Consider the following 8,828-nt stretch of genomic DNA (forward strand, 5'->3'; position numbering starts at 1 on the left):
CACACACACACACACACACACACACACACACACACACACCAGGCACAAGCTTAAAAGCTAGTCCAGCAATACCTTTCCTTGATTAAATGAGACTATAGGCCCAAGGGCACTCACTGCCTTTGCTTGTCTTAAAATATGCACTATGGAAATAAATGTTAATTGTTATCATTCCAATTTCCTCTATAATACTTTGAAAAGCATCAGTGATTTTCCTGTCCCTTTCTGTTTGATCCTCACATGATTTTATATGGTCCCATAGCCATTATCTCTTTTACAGATCAACTGAAATGGAGAGACTGCAACAAACTTATTCAAACCCAAATTAAGGCATTCTTTTCTCTGCACTTTGATGAGAAATAAAAGGTAGCTAAAGCCCAGCTAGTCTGACAGCTTTGACGGTATGATGGCTGCTGCCTTAATCGTCCAAATAGGGGTGGTTCAGACTGCTCTAAAATGGAGCAGGCACATCACCTGCCTGTTCCAAATGCTGATAGGCTGTTAGTCATTCAGGTTAGCATCCTGCTAGTCCTGTATTTATGTGGATAAGGGTGTATGTATGGGCATATGTAATTTTTTTTTTTTTGTATCTACCAGCACTTCCTTTCCACCAAAATCCCAAGTTCAGCAATATTGGATCTCCTGAACTTTTATCCATTCCCAGGCTAATGTGGCCCACATGGGGCCTCTGCAGAAGAGTCAAATTGTCACTAAAGCATGTTAAACAGGTTCGTTCTCTCCGTGTGTTATGAGAGCTCCTTCCACAGACCAGCAGCCTCCACAAAAGGTGGTGACTTTTGGAATGCTCAACCAACTCTCCAGAGACTGGGCCGGGAAGGGGGGCGGAATCCAGTGACCATTGCTCCTTTTGCAGGAAGGTTTAAACAGAACAAAGGCATCTTACATCTGCAGAGCCCAACATTTAAAGATGGGGAAAGGCAAATGCTAAGATACAGTCAAACTGATCCCCTCTTCAACTACTAAAAGCGATAATTTAAAAAAATCTCATTCGATGTAAATTTGTCCTACTTAACAGCTTACACAATGCTTTTCTCCCAATCTTGTGAGAAGTACAGCGTTTTTTCACACCATCCTACCTTCAAAACAATGTTGGCAATGGGAAGAACAAGGGGGGCATTGGCTACTTACCGGAAGCCTGGTAACCCAGCTTAGAAGCAACTATAAAACATCTGACCCAATAACAAAGTCTTTAACAGTTCAAAAAGTGGAAAACAGGTAGGATCTTGGATGCACTCATCTAGTAAACTGGTTCAAGTCGTCTTCTTAAATTGTCTGTGCCTCTGTGTGTGTGTGTGTGTGTGTGTGTGTGTGTGCCTGTCTGTTTCTCTGTGTGTGCCTGTCTGTCTCTGTGTGTCTGTCTCTGTGTGTGTGTCTCTGTGTAGTGTGTCTCTGTGTAGTGTGTCTGTGAGTGTGTGTCTCCGTGTGTGTTTGTATGTGTGGCTTTTGAGAACAATTCTTTCCACTTCCTGACACATGCTCCAGCCTGATATTGCCAAAGAGAGCATCACGTCATTTGGTCAGCGATTGTTTCCTCAACCCCAACATGCATGCCTCTTGCTTCTACCCCTCCACTGGCTCCTCATCTGTTTATAGTTCATATGCAAAATCTCCTGGGATGTCTTTAAATTGGACCCTTGATCTGGTCCATGCAGAGAGCTTATTGTTGTCAGACTTTCCTTCCTTCCCTCCTTGTGAAGTATCAGTTTTGTTGGCCTTCACGTGATTTCAATGTGGACAAGACAAGGTCCCTTTTCTCAACAGTTTCTTTTGGTCTCCTCAGTTTCTAGATGACTTTTAGTAAATTATAATTATACCATTTCCACAAAAGTCAGTCCATCTTTGACTTCACCCCTGGGATTTTTGCTGTTCCCATGGATATGTCACAACTCTTATACATGCAACCTATGTGAACCTGGGCAAGTCACTTAATTTCTTTGGGCCTCAGTTTTCCAATCTGTAGAATGAGGGTGTTGGAGTAAATAAGCTCTAAGGTCCTTGCCAACTTTAAATCTGTGATCCCACGGTCCTATTTCAGCAAATGTAGAACAAGCAGGGGTTTGGTGGTAATGCTGCAGTCTGTATGCTATATGAATAAGGAACTGAGAAGCAGCGTGGTGAGGTCCCATTTCCCTAACACATAAAGACTTACAAAGCTTTCCATTCCAAATAATTATAAATTTGTTCTGGGATTCTTGATTTCATTAGTATGAGAAATTCTTCTATGCAAACTGACACCCCTTCAGTCCTTCATAGATAGTTTAATGACTTGCTAAGCTTCCTCCCCTCAACTCTTACAAAGAAGTCAACAATTTGGGGCCAACTCTTTCAATATTCATTCATCTAATAAACATTTATTAAGTGTATACTATGTTCCAGGTACTGTGTTAAGTGCTGGGGATACAAAAAGAGGCAAAAGACAATCCTTGCCCAGTCAAGAGCTTGGTGCTGGTCCTTCATTTTAGAAAAGGACCAATGACACCACGGAGTGATGCCTTGGGTTGCCTGTGAGTTGGATTTAAGTGAGGCAGAATTCCACAAAGTTGTCACCCTCACTCCTCTTCTTAGTCACCCAAGTTCAGTAGCAAGACAAAATTCAAGACACTGGCAATGGTCCAGGATGCCGTGGACAGTCTTGGCGCCTCCAATGGTTGACCAAGCTCTAAGCACTCCACAGTCAGCTGCTTTCATGGTTATTGGAATAGATTGTTCCCATTTGTGCATTCTGCCCAGGGAGGTCTTCACATTTTTAGGGTAGACAAACCCATAATTCAGTGGTAGGTTTGAGGCCCATCAGTTGTCTTTAACCTGGGTAAGCCTGTCTGAGGAGACAGTTTTACTGGGGTGTGGCCTCTGTGCTTCTTGGATCCACAGGTGAGAGTTGGGTGGCAGGTGGGCACCAAAGGTAGATGAGCAGCTCCAAAAAGGGTTCAGCAAGTTCTCGCATCATAGGCACTAGTCTTTGAACACCCCATGCACCCCTCAAGGAGGTTACAGTCTAAAGGGAGAGACACCATGCAAACAATTCTATACAAAGATCATGAGGAGCTTCTACCCCCATGGGTAGACTGGCCCTCTGACCACACACATACGTACAGTCTAGATGGTCACTTGTTTGTGTTCTGAGCCCTTCTAGCCAGCACTTGCATTCTGGTGGCACAACTTTCCTAGAAACCCTCAAGTCACTTGGACTTAGTAAGTGCTTGGGAAATGTTCATTGCTTGGATGCCACGATGGTATACTTTTCACTTGAGAGCTCATAGAGCTGGAGTTACTGGGTACTTGCTCTCTGCTAGCATGGAGGTAGAGATCAGAGAGAACATAGTTTGTACTCTTCAGGAGCCGCAAGTCTAGGTGAGAAGCATACCCGCCTATGCATGAAACACTTTATATAAAGTTTGTAAAGCATTTGCCATCACATCCTTTGAGATAATGTATATAAGTGAGAGAACCTGTAATGCTCTTGCCTAACCTTAAAAGTGCTGTACCTAGGCTAGCTATTGTTATTAGAATTTGGTCCTCTCAACAACTCTATGGTGTAGGAGTTATTATCCCTAACATTTTACATGTTACTCTCCCTACTGGAGATTTCAGCGAAGTAATTTGTCCTTGGTCAACCAGTTTATGTTTGAGGTAGGAGTTTGAACCCAGTTCTCTGAAATTCCAAGTCCCAAACTTCCAGGCACTATGACCCCCCATTGCCTCATGATTCCACTGGTATATGAAGAGAAATAGACAAGCTCTAAATTACATTGTTCAGTCTCTGAAACACGACAGTAGATCAGGAAAAGTGGAGCTCCACTTGGGGTTAACCATTATCAGACCTGGAACAAATGATCTGGTTGGGGGTGCAGACAATGGTCGTCCTTGTTGGGGCTGAGAGCCACATGCGTCAGAGCTGTCAAAGCTGTCTATGCTGTCAGGGTTCAAGTTCTGTTCCTGGCAGCAGGCAACATTCCCAATGGGCCAGTGGAACCGTGACAGCATTATGGTCACCGATAGAAAGCCAATCACTGCTGGGGAGTTGTGGCCAGTATTTGTGCTGCCTGTTGTTCTCCAGTCCTTTGAGTGGATGGGCTGCTTCTTCATGGCTGGCTGCAGTGGCTATGCAATGTAGGTTAAATCGAAGATATTGTTCCAGATGAGGATAAACCAAATACAGTAAGGTCATTTATTTATTTTTTTTCTTTCGTTAAACAACTTTCCTTTGCCAAGAATTATAATGGACATGTTGCAAAAACCCAGAGCTTCACTGATTTGTGTGATGGGCTTGTCTGAGATTCTGTGACCAGCTGCCTTTGTTTTCAAGTGCACATTTCTAATAATGACAATAATAAACAACCACTGCTTGGCATTTGGAAAGACATTTCTCCCCCAAAATTCGATATTCAGTGTCTCCTTTCTCCTTGCAGCTTTAAATTAAACACCAGAGTACTGTTCCAGAATTTCCTACTTTAGAGCCAGGAGTTAGCCTTTTAGCTCACTAATGCAGATGATTATCAGAGGGGTAAAGGTGGTGGGCATTTGGAACACTTAGAAATCCCAGATTTGGGCCGGAAGATCTTGTAGTCTCAGATTAGGATCATTTTCATATTCTTCCACTTTTATATTCTTTTGATTCTTTTTTTTACTTCTTCCTATTGTCTCATTAGCTTCCATCTGCCCAATTCTGATTCTTAAGGAATTATTTTTCCCAGTTAGCTTTTGCACCTCCTTTTCCATTTGTCCAATTGTATTTTTTATGACATAATTTTCCTTTTCCGAGCTGTTGACTCTCTCTTGTAGAACTCATTTCTTTTCCCAATTTTTCTTCTACTTTTCTTATTTGGTTTATAAAATCCTTTTTTACCTCTTCTAAGAGGGCTTTTTCATGTTGAGGCCAATCATTCTTCCCCTTTAAGGCTTCAAAAGTAGGCATTTCAACATTATTGTCCTCCTGTTTTGGTCCTATCTGTTGCTATAGTAATTTTCTATGGTGTGGGTTCTTTTCTGTTTCTTATTCATATTTTAGCCTATTCTGTGCCTTTTAAAGTTGAACTCTGCTCCTGTGGTACAGTGTACACTGTCCCAAGCTTCTTTTGGTGTGGGAGATTAGGGGCCCAGTCACTGGCTTTCTGCTTTGAGACCTCAGCAGCTTGCAGCTTGCTCACTGCACTGATTTGGCCCAGCCTAATTGTGCCTGTTGGGTGGTGGATACCCAGTTGGCAGATGACCTTCTGCGTTGAAGCTGGGGGGGGGCTCACAACTGGCCTGCTGTGCCATCAGCTTGCTGAGCTAGGACCAAGGGTCCTCATTTACTGATCTGTGCTATGGCTAAGAATCTTCTGCTGACTTGCCCAGATACCCTCTGCATTCCCCTATTACCCAGGTGAGACAGATCTTTCCTAAAGACCTTCTAAGTTATCTTAAATGGGAAGATTGTTCCACTCCATCTTTTTGTAGGTTCTGCAGCTCCATAATTTGTTTAGAGGCTTAATTTAACATTGTTTCTAAGGGGAATTTGGGAGAGCTCAGGCAACTTCCTGGTTTCTCTCTGTTATCTTCAGATTAGGATCATTTTCAAGGACTGGAGGGAGGTTTTGAAAAAGTCTTTCTCCTTTTAGCCTCCCATCAGCAGCAAGTTGGAACCAGCTCTTGTTAGAGAGAACTGTTCCATTTTCAGTATTAGCATTTGCACTGAGTAGAAGTGGCAATTGCTGCTACAAATCTGGCCTTGATTTATTGTTTAGACTTAAGAAAGTGATGGAGAATATGCTAATAATTCAAGATGAAACTTCAAAGTGATGCTTTTTTCCCTTTTTTTCTTGGAGAGTTGTTAAACATTTACCAAAGTGCCTCTGCCTCTCATTCCTTCTCAGTTGATTACTTTGAAAAGAAAACAAGGTTACTGATCAGTGGTGAAAGGAAGAATGGGAAAAGGTGCTCTATTTGAGAGTATAACACTAAAGCTTCCACCATATCCAATTAATTTATGTTTTCAACCTGAGATCATAAACTATTTGAGATCAACAACTGTTTCATTTATTTTTCATGTCTCTTAACACTTCTCTCCTGCCCCTAGCAATGTCTAGCAGAGTAGTATGTGAAAGATCAAGGTCATACCTTATTGAGACTTCTTCCAGTGGTTTCTAGAGAGACAGCACTAGCCCTTCCTTGGGCAAGGTTCATGCCAGCTACTCTTTGGACAATCTCCTACTTTTCAAAGGTGAAGGATCCTAGGGAGGAAAAAAGCCAGCTGCTCCACATAGGACCATACTTCCCTCCTTTAATTATCTTAATTATATGGGGGCAGCTAGGTGGCACAGTGGATAAAGAACCAGCCCTGGATTCAGGAGGACCTGAGTTCAAATCCAGTCTCAGACACTTCACACTTACTAGCCGTGTGATCCTGGGCAAGCCACTTAACCCTCATTGCCCTGCAAAAAACCCTAATTATAATAATTCACAATTATGAATAATATTATCACAATCACAATTCCCATTTTAATTATCACAATCATATAATCAATACCACATTTTTAAAGAGCCTGTTCTATGGAGGCATCAGAGCAGGGATCTTTAACCCAGGGTCTGTGAACAGATTTTTAAAAAAATGTCAATAATTATATATGAATATAATTAGTTTTCTTTGTAACCCTATGCATTTGATTTATGTTTATTTTACATTTAACTTTTTTCATGTGTTTATAAAACCGAGAAGGGGCAAGGGGGCCAAATGGATTTCTACAGATTTCCAAAAGGGTCCATGACTCACAAAAAAGTTAAGAACCTTTGGGCATACAAGTACTGCCTTGCACATTATAGGCAATTAGTGAACATTACTTGAATTGAATATAGAAGCAATGAGAACCTTAAGGAAAAAATGGACATATTATCTTTAGGTCAAAGAAGAGAGCATGGGTCATGGTGTGGTATATATCTTTGACTTTAGGCAAGGTAATTTCCCCCCCAAATCTAGAAATTATATTACCATATATTATGTATATTTGGCTTTCAAAAGGGAAATTGGATTAAGAGGAATTGGTGGTTCTTAAAAATGAAATTCCCGTGTCACAATGACATAATCCTGATGAAGGAGAAAAGTGGCAGGCATCTCAAGAAACTAATGTAGGTGCATGAAGAGCCCTCTGATGAGTGTATACATAAACACACATTTATATACATACATGTATGTGTGTATTTAAATTTATATTTTAAAAGGATATGTACAACTAATGGAAGTGGGAATATGTAGTTAAGGATGAATATAAAATAGTGACACGAATCTCTAAGAAGAGTATCAGGAAAGACGAGAGACCCAGAACAACCCAGGTCTTCTGAGACACAGTAAAGATGACAAAAAAAATTTTTAAGGCATGTTCAGAAGAAGAAAAATAAGGAAGGGATAGCCCTTTGCTTGGATGCTATATTAACAGATAACAAAAAGCAGAAATTCTTACTTAGTTTCTGTCTTGTTTTAAGACTTCTCTATCATGGAAACCGGTCTTTAAACTTGGGAGGTTAGAAGAAACAAAAAGTTGAAAAAAAAAGAAATGCACACAATAACTTTATTATATATTTAAATGGAATAGCAAGTTGTACACAATAGATTTGCAGTTTCATGTGCAATCATCTTTTTATTCTGTTATGGAAATCTTCTTTTATTCCATAAGTTAAAAATAAAATAAATTTAATTTTTAAAAAAGTAATTGAAATCCATGTTAGTTGGGGAAATAATAGTAAAAGCATCTAGTAGTTTTTAATATGTTCAGATCTCTAGTCCCAGACAAATATATCCCAGGGTACTCAAAGACTTCAGGGAAGATATTTTAAAACCAGTTTCAGAAATCTTTAAGAAGTCATGGAGAGGGCAGCTAGGTGGCACAGTGGATAGAGCACTGGCCCTGGATTCAGGAGGACCTGAGTTCAAATCTGATCTCAGACACTTAACAATTACTAGCTGTGTGACCTTAGGCAAGTCACTTAATCCCAATTGCCTCACAGGAAAAAAAAGTCATGGAGAGACACTTACTAGCTGTGTGACCCTGGGCAAGTCACTTAACCCCAATTGCCTCACCAAAAAAAAAAAAGAAGAAGAAGTCATGGAAAATAAAAAAGAAGATTTGAAAAGGTTAAAATGTTCCATTTTTTTTTAAAAGGAAGCCCATAAAGCTTTATGTTGATCATCTCTGGACAAAATTATAAGTTGAATTATTAAATGAATGATTTGTGAGCATTTCAGAAAGAGAGATCTGATTGCTAGACACCAGTTGGGTTCTCTAAGAATCCATTATCCCCAAACAACTTCATTTTCTTTTTGGATAAGTTTACTACATTTATAAACTAGAGTAACTCATTAACACAAGCATCTGGATTTTAGAGAGGTACGTAGCAAAATCTTTTTTAAAAAATCCTTGTGGACAAGATGGAGAGAAGTGGGCTTGGTTATGTAATAAAGGGGTGTGTGTGTGTGTGGGGGGGGTGTTGGCCAGGAATTGAACTCAAGCCTTCTTAGTGAGAATCTTCCCCACTGAAGCATACTTACCTGCTCTGCCTGATCTCTCTGACCACACACAGACTTGCAGACTTCTTCTCTTCCCTCTCTCCCCCATCCTCTTTTTCATCCTGGAGTCCTCCACAGGCCCACCAAACACAGGCATACTTGCTAAGTCTCAGCTCCTAAAGGAAGTGGGTTGAGGTGGAAAGGTGATGTTGGTTGAATCAGAGTCTTGGGGAGATGACTTCCTCTTCCTGGCATCACCCTGATGTGAAGCAATTAGGTGACACAGTAGAAAGAGTTCTGGGCCTCAAGTCAGGAAAATGAGTTCACATCC

This window comes from Dromiciops gliroides, chromosome 4 (assembly GCF_019393635.1).
Source record: "Dromiciops gliroides isolate mDroGli1 chromosome 4, mDroGli1.pri, whole genome shotgun sequence".
NCBI classification, from domain to species: domain Eukaryota; kingdom Metazoa; phylum Chordata; class Mammalia; order Microbiotheria; family Microbiotheriidae; genus Dromiciops; species Dromiciops gliroides.